Below are 18,944 nucleotides of genomic sequence, written 5' to 3'. Positions count from 1 at the left end.
TCGCAGTGCGAGTATAATCAGCTGAAGTGTTGTCTTGGTAAAAGAGCCTTTTTTCTTAGCCATATGCGTCGTTTTAGCTCAAATATCAAGTCGGTCTAATAACATAACGTAGCAACTTTGTTTATGTTTCTACGATGTTCAGGTTAGTCGAGGAATATTATGCCTCGCCTAAAATACTAGCCACACTTTAACGACAGATTTTTGCGTTTTCGGGCGCTACGTTTTCGGACTTACTACTCAAAAGCCATTTTGCCGACGGTCGATTGGACTTAAGAGTGTGGAGGTGAACCCATCTTCCATCATTGTTACGAAATCGCCGCAAAAAAATACTTCATGATCTAATTACATTTTTTGTCCTATGATTTACATTTTAAGTTACAAAGTAGGCAATTTATGTGATTTTTTTTTCGTGGATGCGAATAATGAACACGGGCTGAGGATGCGATTTAGACTTAGAAAAAAATTTCTAACTATTATCAATGCCAGATTTTCCGGCGAAAGTTTGACACGTCTTTTGAGTCAATTGTTAGGAAACGCGGCACTGATCGCGCGCACAGTTCCTCTGTGTGTCAATAGACACTCATGAAAGATATGACCAGCGCGATTATTTAAGATGTCTATGGACTTTGACGATTTTTTATTTTTTCGATAATTTTTAGCGTAACCTTTCTAAGCATGTTGCATCGGTTTTAGATGTGACGAAATTGAGTAAATCAATACTTTTAGAAATGAGCTGGAATAAATGTTGCGTAACACTTATTAAGCCTGGATAGTATTCTTTTAAATGCGTGATGAAACCACGAAATTCTTTGTTTTCTACATAGTAACCAAAATGACAGAGTTAGCGTTATTTCGAGAGCAATAACTTGAGAACGAGTTCATAACAAGTCATAAACTTTTGACAGCTTCCTAGTGAATGTTGATTCGATTGAGTGATGATTTGCAACGCCATCTCTGTGTCAAAATTGTGACAGACATTTTAGCCCATTTTCTTCATAACATTCTAATGATTTTCGAAAAACTTAGACTGTAAGTGTTAATAATAACACAGTGCAACAAAAATTGACTTTTTTTCTGCCTTGGCTCCTATATATAATTTTTTTGTGTATTTTTATGTAAATCAAAATTTCCCCGAGTTTGAACATATTTCAACTTAAGGGGCAACAATGGCGCCATTTTGAATTTTTGAGAAACCGGTAATTTTTGTGGTTTTTTCGATGCCATTTTTTTTTGAGGCCAAATATCAAAATTCTAAGAGTTTGTCCACATATCAGCATCTTTTTACCCATCTTTTGGAAAAAACAGATCTTAAATCAGACAAAAACTGAGCTCAAAACGGTGATTCTACGAAACCGGGTTTGGCATAGTTTTAATATATTTCACAAAGCAAAATAATTTCGATTATTTCTGAGCATTAATGGTAATTCGCTAATATCCTAAAGTGGTAGTCAAGTTATATCTTATTTTGAGTAAAAAGGTCTCAGAAATCGAATGGTAGATGTCTGATCTACGTAAAATGTCAGCAAATAAACCTATTTTAGTATTGTAGGGGAATTTTACTATAAGATATTAGCGAATTACCATTAATACTCAGAAATAATCGATATTATTTTGCATTGTAAAATATACTAAAACTGTGCGAAAACCGGTTTCGTAGAATCACCGTATTGAGCTCAGTTTTTGTCCGATTTAAGATCTGTTTTTTTTTCAAAAGATGGGTAAAGGATGCTAATATGTGGACAAACTTTTAGAATTTTGATATTTGGTCTTAAAACAATATGGCGTCGAAAAAACCTCAAAAATTTCCAGTTTCTCAAAAATTCAAAATGGCGCCATTGTTGCCCCTTAAGTTGAAATATGTTCAAACTCAGGGAAATAGCCGTGAAGAAACTGCTTGGGATTTTTTATTGAAATAAAAATCATCAAACTCTCGGTTGACCCTTTCATAGCCAAGTTAAGTCTCAAGCTGATTATATTTTGCTACATAAAATTCAATCTTCAAATCTTCAATGAAGATTTAGGGTAGAAAAGCATTTTTGATAATATAAAAAATTGATTCGATATAGCTTTTTTGCATACTATTAAACAAAAATATTTAAAATAGTAGGAGGGTGGTATCCAAGACACGACCGCATAGTTGACGTAGGACTACAATAATTTTATATTTTTATTTTAAAGCTATGTTTGATTTGAGCTCGTTTTACTTTTGTAGTTTGCTGGATTTATTTTAACCAATTTAAACTCAACATCTTCCAAAAGGGAGGTATTTTGGTTCGGGTGGTAATATCAAGTATCTAGGTCGTCAGCCCGAATTCATCAAGCGACACCTTAAACGACTTGGAACTAAAACTAGTTTATTGGTGGCCATTTCTACTGTTAAGGTCGTCTTTGACCACTTGAAAAGTCAAAAAAGTCATGAAAAAAGAACCGTTCATTTTTGGCATGGTTCGATTTTGGCAACAGAAAATATTCTGGCGTGTTGCCAAAATCAAACGGGGTCTGTATTTGATATTGAATATTCTCTTCAACATTCACAATGGTCCAGGAACCAAATTTAGGGGAAAATTTGGGTCTAGAGCTATATAGCAATGTTTTAGAGAAAATCTTTTTTTTTACAAAGTTACTTAAAATTATTGGAGCTATAAAATTGTAGAACAAGGTTCTCTATCTACAAAAATAAAAAAGTTAGATACTTGATAGCATTGAAAATTTTGGTCACCCCAATTTTTGATACTTTTTCAATAAGCGCTTTATCATATGTAACAACTTTGTTGAAGAAAGTTTTTCTCTAAAATATTGCTATAGAGCTCTAGACCCAAATTTCCCCATAAATTTGGTTTCCAGACTATTGATGAATACCTTTCATTCTAATACAGCGAATTTTCTTTAATACGCGAAAAGGCAACCTTCTATAAAATATTTAATTGAGTACGATTTAGTAGAAATTAAACTTCTTCCTTCTATATCTATTTGTCTTGTTAAAGTTGGTTCACTCACCGATCACAAAGCGGCAAAGATGTCACATCAATTTTTTTCCTGCAGTTACAAGCTCGTGGAAAAAATATAGATAATGAATGACAGTTTTAGTAGAAAATGTATATTCACAGAAAATTTGAAATTGACATAGAATTTTATGAACATGTTAACATTCAATTCAGGTCAATTTAAACATTTTATCAGTATACAAAATCAATCAGAAAAAATTGATTAGTTTCAAGATACCAAAGAACAACGAAGATATCATATTTGAAGGTTATACGTCTGTTATTTTCGAAAATAAACTGGGCAAGAGTGATGCACAACATTAGCCACGGCAATTAATGTTTGCATAGCGTTGTTCAATTACAAGTAAGGTTATGGAAAGTAATATTTTCTTGTAAATGCAAATTCAAAAAAAAAATTTTAATTGAAAAACACAAATACTAATGTCGGAACTCTAATATCAAGATGAAATGAATTTGGTTTTCCTCTATACCGCCACCGCAGGATGCAACTAATATTGTCATATTGGACTAAATTCATTTAGCTAGTAAAATATAATCATCAGTACAGCTCGTTTAACTAACTATTCAAAGATATGTACGGAGCATTTTTGTTTTCTATTGTCTTTCAAATACCATATTCAGTTATTTAAATAAATCTGAAAAAAAAAGCAGAATGTAGAGTTCAAAAATAAACAACGCATTTTGTTGTCCCCGGCGGCGCAGCGTATTCTGCGGTACCCGAAAAATCAAATTGAATTCTGATATTTGCTGCTATACGAAACAAGAAGAAGAAGAAGACAATTCAAACGGCAATTCGATTGTGTTCCCACCCCACCGTGCGTCAACAGCGGCAATGTAGTTTTCACTTGGCTTGGCTGCACACAAATGAATATCGAGTTTTTCTGCACTGATAGACGACGAATGACCAGCGCTCTATTCATACAATGCTCGGTGCAGTACTGTTGCCTGTGCCAGCATGTTTTCCTTCAAGACATCAGTTTTATTAACATTATCATATTTATTAACAGCAGAACGTCATACTGTCTAATAGTGGAGGTGGTTACGAACTTTCCGAGAAAGCTTCACCTTCAAGACATCAAAATAGTCTAGGCTCATGGAAACTAACATTAGTTGACCTATTGGGACGGGGAGATTCTGTAAAATTTTTTTTTGCCACTGCTATACAGGATATCACAGCATGCAGTTGGTGTCTATTCATGAAGTCTGTGCTAGGCGTGCTCGCATATGATTGGTACATTGTTGGTGAAAATTTGACCTTGAAACTTTTATTCAATTTTCACTGTTTAACAATGAAGTGATAATGAAAATTGAAGAATCACAAAATTGTCCATCATTTTATCAATCCAACGACATATTGATTATTGTGATCCATCATGTGGTTACATCAGTATAACCGTTTGAAATCTTTCATTCCGGCGTTGCATCTTGGTTTTAGTTTTCGCGGAATGTATCTCGATATAGTGCGGTTAGACGTAGTCCTACGTCAACAAAAAGAGTCAAAAGCCGTTAATTGTCGACTCTTTTCTATTTCTAATAGAAATGCAAACGAATCTAATATTTTCTACTAATTTCCTCGATATAAATTTGATCAAATTTCCCACGCAGGAGAACAGAAACAGCACGTCCAGATCGATTTCATTCACACCGCAAGTGCGAAACTGCTCTACGCGAGTTAGTGTTTTCATGATGATTTCAAAGTTCAATAAATTAACCATTTGCAAACACGCAAACCATACTCACTGTGACTAGCGGCGAGCCAAATCGCCACGCTCCGGCCAGGTGTCGAAGATCACACTTTTCTTCTAACTACGCTCACACACCAGATGAATGGCCGAAAAACGTCGCCCCTGGCCTGCCGATCCGATCGAGCCGGCAATAAATCCTTAGTACAGGAACCGATTATTTATCACAATTATGAGAATTAACTGCTGCCTAATAACTGTTTCGCACGCCTTTCCTTCTAGTTAAATAAGGGAAATTGCTAAGCGCTTCCGCTTATGGCTTTCAGAAGTTCACACGTTCACACTTGCAGTCGACACTTCCGGACCAGTTATAAGTGTAGCCCAAACATTGATGGCGTTTAGTTTTAAGAACCGCACTTCATCATACGCATGCTAGAATCCGCACCACCGTCTTAATTTTTGATGTTATAAATTAATTAACAAACAATAGCTCACTTGCGGCACTTATCGATCGTCAAACAAATTGCTGCTCGTTGAAATCGTTTACACAAATATAGACAATTTTAATAATAATCTTTATAATAACACTATGAATATACACTAATTAATTAGTATGGGTTTGTCAAATGTATTATAAATAATCAACAGTGAATCGCACTTGCGCCCGACGCTCTGCGTCTGCACTTGTCCGCACTAGTAGTGGGTGGGGAGGATCAGGCGCAACCAGTGGTCCGCCTGCAGCAGCTGGGATCGTCACCTCGCCTAATCGGTCGTACCGCACTGACAAATGAGCACACAATTCACCAACGAAAAACCCTAACTACGGCTTGAAACACTGCCGAAACAGAGCAAGAGTTTCGACTTGACACCAAGCTGCGAAAGACTCCACAATAAAAAAATTACTCTGACCTCTTGTAAACTTCGTAGCACTACGGACGAACGAACGAACGCACGCGAGGTGCAAGATAATGTGAACCACCTTTGCGCGATGGCAGACATCAAGTGGTTCTCGCCTTGCAGTCGTCCAGGTTGATCGTCCAATCTTCTTCATTCACCGTCGCCGCGGTGTTTGATCTTCCATTGCTTCTGGTCCGTTTGCTAGCTGCCTGCTAGGCTAAGGTGACCGATGACGGTGACCAGACGATGAGCGAGAACGGGATGTATAGAGAGAGAGAAAAAAGGTACAACATATGCCATCAGATGAAACGCCAAGCGGAGCAAATCAGTAGGGTTTCTTAAAAATAAATTACTTGGAACTTTATTTGGGTCAAAAGCATATTTTTTTGTTTATTATAGCATAAAATATTTTAACGGGATAAAACGTTAAAATAATATTCTCAAATGCTATAAGCCACTAAACATGCCCAAGCTGAGGATTGCAAACCCTATCCGTATGGCGCTTTGATCGAGCATCAGCAAAAGATCAACAGTGAAGCCACACCTCTCGGACCGCAATGCGAGCCGGCACATGAGCAAGAAAGAGACCACTACAGAAGCAGCCAGCAACAGGCACGTCATAAACCATTATGGCTGGCATTTACAGCTTCCAAACCAGCGTCTTTTGTTTTCATACGTCCATTCGTTCATGTAACTATTCTTCCAACTGCTACTTTGTCAGTCTTTTTCGCTCGTTATTAATAACTTAAGATACTTCCAATAACAGAATGTGTTTTATTGCAGGGATCTATTTTTCATTCATTCTGTTCAACCGGTTTTCATCCAGAGATAATTTACAGTTCAAAATTAGAGCTGTAACAAGTACCGAAGCTTTTGAAACTATTAATCCATCGAATGATACTTTCACTTGAACTCTCCGCAATAATTAGAAGAACGTCATTCCAAAAGTTGTTGCTGTTCGAGAAAGATTTCAACTGATCGAAGTGACGAACCGGTTTTCGACAAAATAACAAACATTTGCCTATCACTTGAACACCGCAAACAGTGCGCGCCCCGGGCTAGCCACCGGCCACCGGGGGAGAGTATCTATTTGCATAGTGCCGTCTCTGATATCGAAGCCGCGTTCCAATTCGATCTTATTTTAATTTGTTTCCAGTGCATTTTCACTTGATTCACGAGGTAAAATGTGTAACGTCGTCCTCCGTCCAGCCCAAAGTCAACAGCCGTTCGGTCTAAACTTCGGACTGGCTTAGTTAAACATGATACTGTTTCTTCAAAATTCCTAATTTCTATTGTAAACATTTGATGTCACGATAGCTTCACCTCGCCGTCACCGGTACCTTCGAGTATCGGTCGGGCATTATATCTGGGCGTACCAATGTGCGCAAAGTCAAGCTGGTAATTTCGGGTAAAAACTTGAAACGATTCGAGCTTTGAAATAAAAAACAATAATCTACCAAATGACCCTACAACAGCGGTCCGTACACAGTGCGGCAAGGCAGCAACAAAAAAGGGTTTCTCTCGAGGTTTTTTCTTGTTACTCGATGCGATTTACGGTCCAGCGCGGAAACACCTCACCATCAGCATCGCAGACACGTCGTGACATACGGTGCTGATCGAGCGTGATCTTACGCGTCAACTCACTCGCCGCCATGGCTATTTTTTTATATTTCAGGAAGGCCAAGAGCGCAACCTCGGGTATGAGAGGAGAAAACGCGTTCATTCCGGATTTGTTTGGGCAACCAATAAAAAGCAAGGAACACAAAAATTCAAGACTTCGTTATACTTGCCGCGTCGCCGGGGCTTACCGCGGAGACCCCCTGTGTGTCATGTGCTTTAATTGTTATTTTGTGGTAAATTAAACAAAAATGCACGATTTTTACGATGCCCGGCCATCTTCGGCTTCGGTGAAACGGTTGGATGATAGGCTGACGCGAAGTGGAGTAGAAGTGGTGTACGACGCACCGAAGCGCTGGTAGAAGCAAACGGCCGATCTTTTTCCGTGGGATGACGAATGGTCAACAGCCAGCAGGCGGTATGTTTTTTGGGACATCTACAAACAAAGGTATGTTTGACCGTTGATGGTTACAAGTTAAAATGATAGAAGTTATTTTACAAATTGAATTTATTAAGTTTACCCAAATAATTTGGTGCAATTATGTAGGATTTTTAAATGATATTCACTCTGGCGCGTCATAAATTTTAGGCAGGTTTCACGTACAAAAAAAGTGAAAGGATATTTTTGTCAAACCAAAAAGGTGATCTGGAAGAAGCGACCGACACAACTCTGAGCATCCGAAACCATTACCTAATGTCTTCGCGAGGCTTAACTACACGATGACGATGAAATGGTCAAACTCCTAAACACAAATTCTTAATATGGAATTCAACTAACCGAAGGGATTTCCTGAGAAATACAACGCTATAGAACGGTTTTTGTCTTGTTTAATTAATAATAAAGTATATAATTAAAATAAAAATTCAAAATAAAATCTTTTCTGTTTTACTCTCTATTTTATTCGCCTCTGCTGGTCACTAAATTAAATTAATTAGTCAAACGGAGGAAAATGAAGTTCAATTTAATTTGATTGCAATGTTTCTCAGGTAAAGTAACCATCAAAAAATTCATTAACGTTATATTGCAAAAGTGGAATAATTTTCAATGTTGAACTTTAAGACCTTCACATGAAACTAGAACCATCATAACACGAAGAAGACTTATGTTCAAGAAAATCTGCTAAAAACGGAGAAAACAAATTAAACGACCACAACAACTAGAAATTTGGCTAAATTCATATCGAAAACACGATACAAACTCACAATCCACACGCAAAAAGCAAGCAAAATCAACCAAAGTGTCCTCTCAAAACGCACAATGATTGCTCAGGCTTCGCACAAAAATGAGTGAAACGCATAACGTACCATGGAACGGGGTGCAATTGAACAATTTTTATAACAATTTCCAATTAAATAGCTTCATGTACATTTTTCCCGAAATAGTATAATTTTAAAACAAGTACTGGTATGTGCTCCAGTAAACCTCTATGGCTATTGGTGAAATTTCTATCGTCTACTTCATGAAATAAATTCGATAATTCTATAAGGTACTATGAGGTAAATTGGGGTGAAATTAATCACCATTGAAATCCATACATTCTTTTGGCAATGTGCTTTTTTTTCGATATGCTAAAGATAAATGATGATTTCTGTACTGAAAAATATCATTTACAGCTATTTTGGAAACGAAAATAACGATATTTCAGGTTAAAATTTGTTTATTTTGGTTCACGAGCTGCTTGTTGCTAAATTTGCTCTTATTTGATCGCCGTTAGACCGATTTCAATTCGGTTTGTTGCAAAAGCTCAAAAACTAGCTTTGAAATTGAAATCATTGTGGTTTACTGCGAATTCATCAGTATTTCTTTAATGGTGTGGAATGATCATTGTTGAAAATTACATTTTTTGAGCTATTATCAAACTTTACTCACTTCTCCAAATTTAACGTAATTAACCCTCAACTCAGTTTACTTCAAGTAAATCAAATACTTTTTTTTGTTATTTGGAAACTTTTTCGATCAAATTTGATTGAGTTTTGACTGAGTTACAAGAATTTTTCGAAAATTTGAAAAATTGCAATGAGCATGCAAGGGTTAACTTTGACAGGTATGTGAATCATGCAAAAGTTGCGTTTAAGGACATGTTAACATTGCCTAGTGTTGTAAGAGCAATATCTTTTGATTAGTATTTTTATCACGAATTTTCAGGTGATCAATTCCACCCCGTTCCACGGTAACAGTTGTACAATGAATACATTGACAGAGAGCGAAAACAGAATATGTATATCATACACACAAAAATCATGAAGTTTTTGTAAACTTTGTTTTCGGGCAAACGAGCAGATTTGAGGCGCTCAAGAAACCGCTGGTTACTCGCACGAGCCGGTGCGTATCAAAAGCCTCGTGCATTCCTATTCTGCCTATAATCGCATACCAGTCCCATATGGATTTTCATCGTTTTTGAGTTAAATATCAGATTCCATCTATTTTTTGCTCTACTATCGATTAAAGAAACAAAAAAAAGTATGTTTTATTTGAAAAAAGTCAGAAAAAAACGTGAGGTCAAATTGTCCCATCTTGGAAATAATCGCATATCAGTCCCACCAAATGTTTTCCCTGAGTATGGCCATATTTTTCTACAATCCATTTAATAAATACTTGGTGTTGTTTTTCAAGCTTTTGACTATTAAAAATCATCAAATAATGAATAATTGTAAGGTTATTTCAAATAAATGCCACACAAAAGATAATTTTAAGTAAACACTGAAACAGCAACTTTTCCTGAAAGTTCGTTCCCTAAAGGTTATTCGTCAATCAGAGGTATAATAGCCTTGAGCAACGCTGCTTTCTGCAAGAGGTTGATTTCCTGTGGATGATCTGCTCACTTAAAATAATTATTCAAGTTGAAATTGTCATTGTGTGCTAAGTCAATTGAAGAAGAAATTGTCAATTGAAATTGTGTGCTAAGCTAAAAACAGCTTGTACCTCTTTTCATCACCGTTGTCTTCCGTCAATTCACTGTTGTAATGAAATTGGAAATTTCCTTTCCTCAATACCACTTTTCCAATATGCTAAATGCACGGGCTAATGCGGAATAATTATATTCAGCACGTATTGCAAAAATACTGAAGACGTAAGAAAAGAAATTATTCAATAGCGAGCCTTGTTGCTACAGGATTTACTGACACTGATGCTGGTAACGTGGAACCGAATGCATATGAATAAAACCAAAGTCATCGGTAAATGCGAAATGTATTGAACGAACCCAGTTTTTTTTTTTTGACGTAGGACTACGTCTTACCCCACTATATCGGGATACATTCTGCGAAAACTAAAACCACGGTGTAACGTTGGAATGAAAGATTTCAAACGCTAATACACATGTAACCTCATGATGGATCACAATAATCAATATGTCGTTGGATTGATAAAATGAAGGACAATTTTTTGATACTTTAGTTTTCATTATTACTTCATTGCTTAGCAGTGAAAGTTGAATAAAAGTTTCAAGGTCGAATTTTCACGAACAATATACCAATCATATGCGAACACGCCTGGCACAGACTTCATGAGTAGACACCAACTGCCTGCTGCGATATCCTCTGTATTAGAGGCAAAAAAATTTTGACAGAATCTCCCCGTCCCAATAGGTCAACTTATGTTTGTTTCCCTGAGCCTAGACTATTTTGATGTCTTGAAGGTGAAGCTTTTTCAAAGAGTTCGTAACCACCTCCTTTATCAGACAGTTTAACGATCTGCTGTTAAAATGTTATTAAAACTAATGTCTTGAAGGAAAACATGCTGGCACAGGCAACAGTACTATGTATGCATACGTGTCGGTAGAGGCAGATAGCAGGCTATATAAATTTGGTGAATTGTACAGATAAAATTCGTTGTTTTTTGAAACTCTACACTTTGTTTTTCTCAGATTTATTTAAATAACTACATATAAAGTATTTAAAAGACAATAGAACATACAGACCTTTGAACAAGTAGTTAGATGAGCTGTACTGATGATTACGTTTTTCTAAATGAATTTAATTCAATATGATAATCCTAGTTGCATCTTGATATTAGGGTTCCCACAATTATATTTGTATTCTTCCATAAACCTTGTGAGATACATACATTTAAAGTTAACAAGCTGCTTTGAAATCGGTGAGTGAGCTATCTTTCAAATGACAACTTAATATAGAAGCAAGTTTTCTTTCTACTAAATCGTATTCAATAAAAATCTATATAAAAGGTTGCTTTTCCGTGTTTTGAAGAAAATTTACTGTATTAGGATGAAAGGTATTCATCAATGTTGAAGAGAATATTTTTTCTCCTAAAATAGAATGTAAATAAATAATCAAAATACAGTTCGATTTTGGTAACATGCAAAAAAATTTTGCCAAAAATGAACGGATCTCTTTTTATGACCTTTTACTTTTTAAGTGGCCTATGACGACTAGTTGTAGTTCCAAGTCGTTAGAGGTCTCGCTTGATGAAGTTAAGCTCAATAATTTCAAAATATCCGGAACCCAACGGGGACAGGTTGCTATGACCACCCGAGTGCTTAGAGGTTCTTATATACTGAGAATCAAAATACCTTTCTGTTGGAGGATGTTGAGCTTAAATTGGTAAAAAAAAACAAGTGAATACAAAAATATGATTAAACATAATCGCTCGTTTTTGGAACATGTGTACCAAAATCGAACCGTGCCAAAAGCAAAACGTGCTCAAATCAAATATAGCCTGTAGTTTCAAAATGAAATATAAAACTATCGTAGTCCTACGTCAACCTTGCGGTCGTGTGCGTGTCTTCAATACCACCCTCTTACTTTTTTTCATAGTTATTTGTTCGATGATGTTTTTGAATAACCGGATTCTCAAAAGGTAATCAATCAGTTAATATTGGCAAAAATCTAGTCAGTACCAAAATCATAAGTATTGATTACTGCTTACACTGCTTCAACGCTTGCTGAACACCACTTGATACTTTATATGTGTAGAGGATTATAGCATACCTAATACATTTAAAATATATTCGTTGTAGTACGGGTTTCAATCTTAATCATCTGTTGTGTAAATTTTGTTGTGGTTTCGTGCCATTCATCTTTTGCGTGCAATATTACTTCAGTAAAACTACCATATAACATTATTAAAACCACTTTTATTTGAACTATTACCGTGTAAATTAAGGTTTCTACCGTCAGGTTCCAATGGAAAGTCATATTAGATATTGAAGCTCCACGTAATAAATTGCATTCCTCTGAAATTCACGTAAACAAACTTTATGTTTTTAGTGAAAATAAGACTGAAGAGCGAACCAGTATTAAAATAAGAAAAAAATTAAAGGTTAACTAAAATCAGTGAATATTTTAAAATTTGATTTTTGTAAATTCAACCGACATTTTGAGAAAACAATTTACAAACGAGTGATGACTCTAGAGTAATCTCCCAGATGGTCTCGAGGTACGATGCTGACCAAACAAGTCAGTCGTGTATAAAAAACAGATGGTCGAGTTCCGAATCGGAATGTAGCACCAAGGCTTTGCTTTTTTGATAACTCTAGAGCACCATGAATTGTAATGACCATATCTTAACAAAAAACAGTTTCTTCGACTACTTTTTCTGCCTAATGTTACGTTTATAATATACTTTCAACTTGACATATCGAATGCCAGCTGGATTCAATCTTTGAGTTTTCATTAACAAAATTGTAGTAGAAAGTCTGGATTTCACGATGAAAAAATGAGGATTGTTTATGACAACTTATTTTAAACAACAATCGATAAAATTAACAATTTGTTATCCCTCTTCGCTTGTTCCATACATCTTTTGTGGTGACTCTAAGCACCATTGAACATGCAGAAGATAAAAAATTAAAACGTATACCTGCTATGAATACGATGAAATATCATATTTGCCAGCATTAGGAAACATACAGAGATGTCTTGGTGTTCGAAGTGCAATGTTCGTCTTTGAATGTTGAAAAAGAGACTTTTTTTCATATTCCATCATATCTAATCAAACAAATGATCGTAAACGTAGTTTATATTCATAAACTACATTGTTTTTCATTTTTTTAACAATGTTTAAACAAATACTCCAAATAGTAAAAGCCAAATTAAAATTTCGTGTTGTGAAAAAATGAGATTCAGACGAAGATTCTACTTTGTTTTTTTTTAGTTTTTACAAAAAAAAAACCTCAATATGGACACATGTTTGTAGCACTTTTCACGTATTTTCAAGTACACGATTTCGGGTGATTTATATATAACAAGTAACAAGAAACCTACATACTAAAGGTGCCGCCACACGGACGCTAATTCCCTTTGTTCCTAAGTCATAGTTGATTGTAAAAAGTATTTTTTTACCATGACGCGGGATTGTACTGTCAAAAGCTATAACATAGAGACCCTGAACTATTCCGTCATGCCCGAATAGTTCATAACCTACTATTCAGTGATGAAAAAATGCTTTTTATAATCAACTAAGACTTAGAAACTAAGGGAATTAGCGTCCGTGTGGCGGCACCTTAACAGTAATTCCATGCAAAAAGTCCAATCCGGAAAAAAATTCTCCGGTTATGTTCAAAAGTTGGTCGTTATCATTAAATTTTAAACCCATGTTTTTTCTACGGCTTCAAGGGTGACGCTTTCTGAAATAGAGTGGAGGGTTTAACACTCTGGAGACCGTATCTTTGATTTTTTTTTTTGATTCCTGAATGAATTTTTTATAAAATGTCATGTTTGACGGTGGTATTTTTTTTTCAATTTTAGAGATAAAAGTTTTTCCATCCCGAATGTCACTAAAAGTAAAACCTTGGTGCTACATTCTGACTCGACCTTCTGTTATTTCCACAGACTTCGCGGACAACTATTCTAGTGTATACATCGAGAATTGAACATACGACATTTGGTTTTCAGGTTAGAATCGTACCTCAAGACTAGCTGGGATGACTATCACTAAGCTTCTTGATAAAATCACCACGCGTCTCCATTAAAGAGCTATAGCTATGCCCGATGGAGACGCATCTGATATGTTTAGTGACATTAAAGATTTAAAATATTCTATATCCGGACGAGACCATCAGTTACCCTATTTTATTTTCAAGAATTCATAACTTTTGAACCAGTTGATCGATTCTTGATCCCTTTAGGGCTGTCGGCCATTCTGAGCTCAATTTGGGATCATTTTCTATTTTTGCCTTTTCTGGCCTTTGGAAGAGGTTTTTGGCCGTTCTAAGATCAATTCGGGATCATTTTCTATTTTGGGGACTTTCGGCAATTCTGAGCTTAATTTGAGATCATTTTCTGTTTTGGTCTTTTCTGGCCTTAAGAAAGGGTTTTCGGCAGTTCTGAGCTTAATTTGAATTCATTTTCTATTTTGGCCTATTCTGGCCTTTAGAAGAGGTTTTTGGACGTTACGAGCTCAATTTGGGATCATTTTCTGTTTTGGCCATTTCTGGCCTTTAGAAGGGGTTTTCGGCCATTCTGAGCTAAATTTGGGATCATTTTCTATTTTGGCCTTTTCTGGCCTTTAGAAGAGATTTTCGGCGATTCTGAGCTTAATTTGGGATCATTTTCTATTTTGGCCTTTTCTAGCCTTTAGAAGGGGTTCTCGGCGATTCTGAGCTCAATTTAGGATCATTTTCTATTTTGGCCTTTTCTGGCCTTTAGAAGAGATTTTCGGCCCTTCTGAGCTTAATTTGGGATCATATTCTATTTTGGCCTTTTCTAGCCTTTAGAAGGGGTTTTCGGCGATTCTGAGCTCAATTTGGGATCATTTTCTATTTTGGCCTTTTCTGGCCTTTAGAAGGGATTTTCGGCAATTCTGAGCTTAATTTGAGATCATTTTCTATTTTGGCCTTTAGAAGGGGTTTTCGGCGATTCTGAGCTCAAGTTGGGATCATTTTCTATTTTGGCCTTTTTGGTCTTTAGAAGGGGTTTTCGGCAATTCTGAGCTTAATTTGAGATCATTTCCTATTTTGGCCTTTTTGGTCTTTAGAAGGGGTTTTCGGCAATTCTGAGCTTAATTTGGGATCATTTTCTGTTTTGGCCTTTTCTGGCCTTTAGAAAAGGTTTTCGGCGATTCTTAGCTTAATTTTCTGGCCGTTAGAAGGGGTTTTTGGTCGTTCTGAGCTCAAATTGGGATCATTTTCTATTTTGGCCTTTTCTGGCCTTTCGAAGGGATTTTCGGCAATTCTGAGCTTAATTTGAGATCATTTTCTGTTTTGGCCTTTAGAAGGGGTTTTCGGCGATTCTGAGCTAAATTTGGGATCATTTTCTATTTTGGCCTTTTCTGGCCTTTAGAAGGGGGTTTCGGCCATTCTGAGCTTAATTTGGGATCAATTTCTATTTTGGCCTTTTCTGGCCTTTAGAAGGGGTTTTCGGCAATTCTGAGCTTAATTTGGGATCATTTTCTATTTTTGCCTTTTCTGGCCCTTAGAATGGGTTTTCGGCAATTCTGAGCTTAATTTGAGGTCATTTCCTATTTTGGCCTTTTCTGGCCTTAAGAAGGGGTTTTTAACAATTTTGAGCTTAATTTGGGATCATTTTCTATTTTGGCCTTTTCTGGCCTTTAGAAGGGGTTCTCGGCCATGCTGAGCTTAATTTGTGATCATTTTCTTTTTTTGCCTTTTCTGGTCTTTAGAAGAGGTTTTTGGCCATCCTGAGCTTAATTTGGAATCACTTTCTAATTTGGCCTTTTCTGACCTTCAGAAGGGGTTCTCGGCAATTCTGAGCTTAATTTGTGATCATTTTCTTTTTTGGCCTTTTCTGGTCTTTAGAAGAGGTTTTTGGCCATTCTGAGCTTAATTTGGGATCAGTTTCCAATTTGGCCTTTTCTGACCTTCAGAAGAGGTTTTCTGCCATTCTGAGCTTAAATTGGGATCATTTTCTATGTTGGCCTTTTCTGGCCTTTAGAAGGGGTTTTCGGCCATTCTGAACTTAACTTGAGATCATTTTCTATTTTGGCCTTTTCTGGTCTTTAGAAAGGGTTCTCGACCATTCTGAGCTTAATTTGTGATCATTTTCTATTTTGACCTTTTCTGGCCTTTAAAAGGGGTTTTCGGCCATTCTGAGCTTAATGTAAGATCATCTTCTATTTTGGCCTTTTCTGGCCTTTAGAAGGGGTTCTCGGCCATTCTGAGCTTAATTTGTGATCATTTTCTTTTTTGGCCTTTTCTGGTCTTTAGAAGAGGTTTTTGGCCATTCTGAGCTTAATTTGGGATCACTTTCTAATTTGGCCTTTTCTGATCTTTAGAAGGGGTTTTCGGCCATTCTGAACTTAATTTGAGATCATTTTCTATTTTGGCCTTTTCTGGTCTTTAGAAGGGGTTCTCGACCATTCTGAGCTTAATTTATGATCATTTTCTATTTTGGCCTTTTCTGGTCTTTAGAAGAGGTTTTTGGCCATTCTGAGCTCAATTTGAGATCATTTTCTATTTTAGCCTCTTCTGGCCTTTTGAAGAGGTTTTTGGCCATTCTGAGCTCAATTTGGGATCATTTTCTATTCTGGCCTTTTCTGGCCTTTAGAAGAGATTTTTGGCCATTCTGAGCTCAATTTGAAATCATTTTCTATTTTGGCCTTTTCTGGCCTTTAGAAGAAGTTTTCGGCAATTCTGAGCTTAATTTGTGATCATTTTCTATTTTGGCCTTTTCTGACCTTTAGAAGGGGTTTTCGGCCATTCTGAGCTCAATTTGGGATCATTTTCTATTTTGGCCTTTTCTGGCCTTTAGAAGAGGTTTTTGGCGATTCTGAGCTCAATTTCGGATTATTTTCTATTTTGGCCTTAGAAGGGGTTTTCGGCTATTCTGAGCTTATTTTGAGATCATTTTTCATGTTTGCCTTTTCTGGCCTTTAGAAGGGGTTTTCAGCGATTCTGAGCTAAATTCTGGATCATTATCTATTTTGGCCTTTTATGGCCTTTAGAAAGGGGTTTCGGGAATTCTGAGCTTAATTTGAGATCATTTTCTATTTTGGCCTTTTCTGACCTTTAGAGGGGGTTTTCGGCCATTCTGAGCATAATTTGGGATCATTTTTTATTTTGACCTTTTCTGCCCTTTAGAACGGATTTTCGGCCATTCTGAGCTCAAATTGTGATCATTATCTATTTTGGCCTTTTCTTAGCTTAATTTGAGATCATTTTCTATTTTTACCTTTACTGGTCTTTAGAAAGGGTTTTCAGCGATTCTGAGCTTAATTTGAGATCATTTTCTATTTCGGCCATTTCTGGCCTTTAGAAGAGGTTTTCGGCCATTCTGAGCTTATTTTGGGATCATTTTCTATTTTGGCCTTTTCTGGCCTTCAGAAGAGGTTTTCTGCAATTCTGAGCTCAATTTGAGATCATTTTCTATTTTGGCCTTCTCTGGCCTTTGGCAGACAAGGGCAAACGTTGACAAGAACGAAAACCTGGATGGTGAGTTCGTTCCATGTGAGTGCACGCGAAGTGTCAATGGGGAGCCATGAATTTTGCTAAAGAAACAGGGTAGACAAATTCTTAGTATATATTGAACTCAATATTATTCCCTAATTCATATTCCTTGCAGAGATAAGCTAAAAATGCTAGGACTAGAGTTAGTGCTCAAGGTTCAACCGTAACTGTTGAAGCGAGTAAAGGCGCTATATCTTTGGTTTTGAAACCCGAACATAAGGAGGAAATACCTATGTTTCATCCCAGGAAATTGGTCAACAAAGAAGTGTACTTTTTTAGCTTTGTCACTCCCAACGAATTATATTACTTCTTACATACGGAGCGGTTGGTACGGATTGTCCCCGTTCTTAGATTATATTGTATTATTTTGCGCTACACAGTAGGCCTGACCGTTGACAAGAGAAATGTATGGAAATCTTTTTTTTTAATGGTGGATACCATTTTTCAGAATCCTTTCAAGTACTGGCTGTGTAAGTGTAGACTGTCTAGACTAGACTAGTTGATCGATTCTTGACCCCTTTAGATCGAATTAAAGGTAGTTATTTCTAGTTTCGAAAAAAATGCTGGGAAAACGAATAGTATCGAACGTTGCTTGGTGACTCTAGTCAAAAGAGGCGTGTTCAAGTAATACTGAGCCTCATTTAGGATCATTTTTTTACTAGTGACTTTTGAAAGTTTTTTCTATGTCTCCTAACTTATTAAGAAAATTAGGTTTTTTTTATTTTGTTCAAATTTACTCCGTTCGAAACCTAACAAATAATTCTAATCGAAAACTGCTTCAAGAGGGTAGAAAACGTGCTGTAAACCAGACTTATTATTTCAACCAATTGCACTACAACTATTCAACCAAGAATTCCTGGTCAAATCATTGCTACGTAGGAAGACAACCTGACCAACCTGCCCAATACCGACGGACACCGCCACCAGTGGCGCAGGCGGACAGGAAATCACTTGATTAGGTCAGTTCGGTTCACTTTTTGTGTCTTACCTATCGTAACCCCTCCAGGAGGAGATCAAAGCTAAAGTACCGCCCGTCGGTCGGTCGGTCACAATGCAATGGCTAGTAGCAGAAAGAACAAAATGCCGCGATTGGAACGCAGGTCCACTCCACATCTAAACAACAGGAGAAAAAACGCTGTAGAAATCAGCGGGACGAAAGCCCCGTCGGCAGCGTCAAAACGAAACATAAAGAGTAAATTTATATGATTTAATATTTTTATTGTATGCATCTCCGGTGTTTTTGTTTTGTTTAACCATTTCTCTCCTGACCTGAGCTGACTGATGTTGTGTTTTAGCTAAGCTACCTTTTACCGACTACCGTCCGGTTGGTGAGTTCTTTCTATTTTTTGTCTCTATAAATTGTGACGACCGAATTGAGTGCC

General features: G+C 36.6%; 1 protein-coding gene across 1 annotated transcript in view; it reads right to left on the bottom strand.

The window, feature by feature from the left end:
• Positions 1 to 5,095, bottom strand: part of LOC129722192 (T-related protein) — a 28,304-nt gene extending 23,209 nt beyond the window's left edge. The window contains exon 1 of the mRNA XM_055675480.1: positions 4,746 to 5,095. The gene's annotated coding sequence lies outside the window, so the exon portion shown is untranslated. The remainder of the gene's footprint in view (positions 1 to 4,745) is intronic.
• Positions 5,096 to 18,944: the final 13,849 nt, after the last annotated feature.

The sequence above is a fragment of the Wyeomyia smithii genome, chromosome 2, assembly GCF_029784165.1.
Source record: "Wyeomyia smithii strain HCP4-BCI-WySm-NY-G18 chromosome 2, ASM2978416v1, whole genome shotgun sequence".
Lineage (NCBI taxonomy): Eukaryota > Metazoa > Arthropoda > Insecta > Diptera > Culicidae > Wyeomyia > Wyeomyia smithii.
The sequence above is the reverse complement of the archived record's forward strand: the minus strand, read 5'-3'. Positions and strand labels throughout refer to the sequence as shown.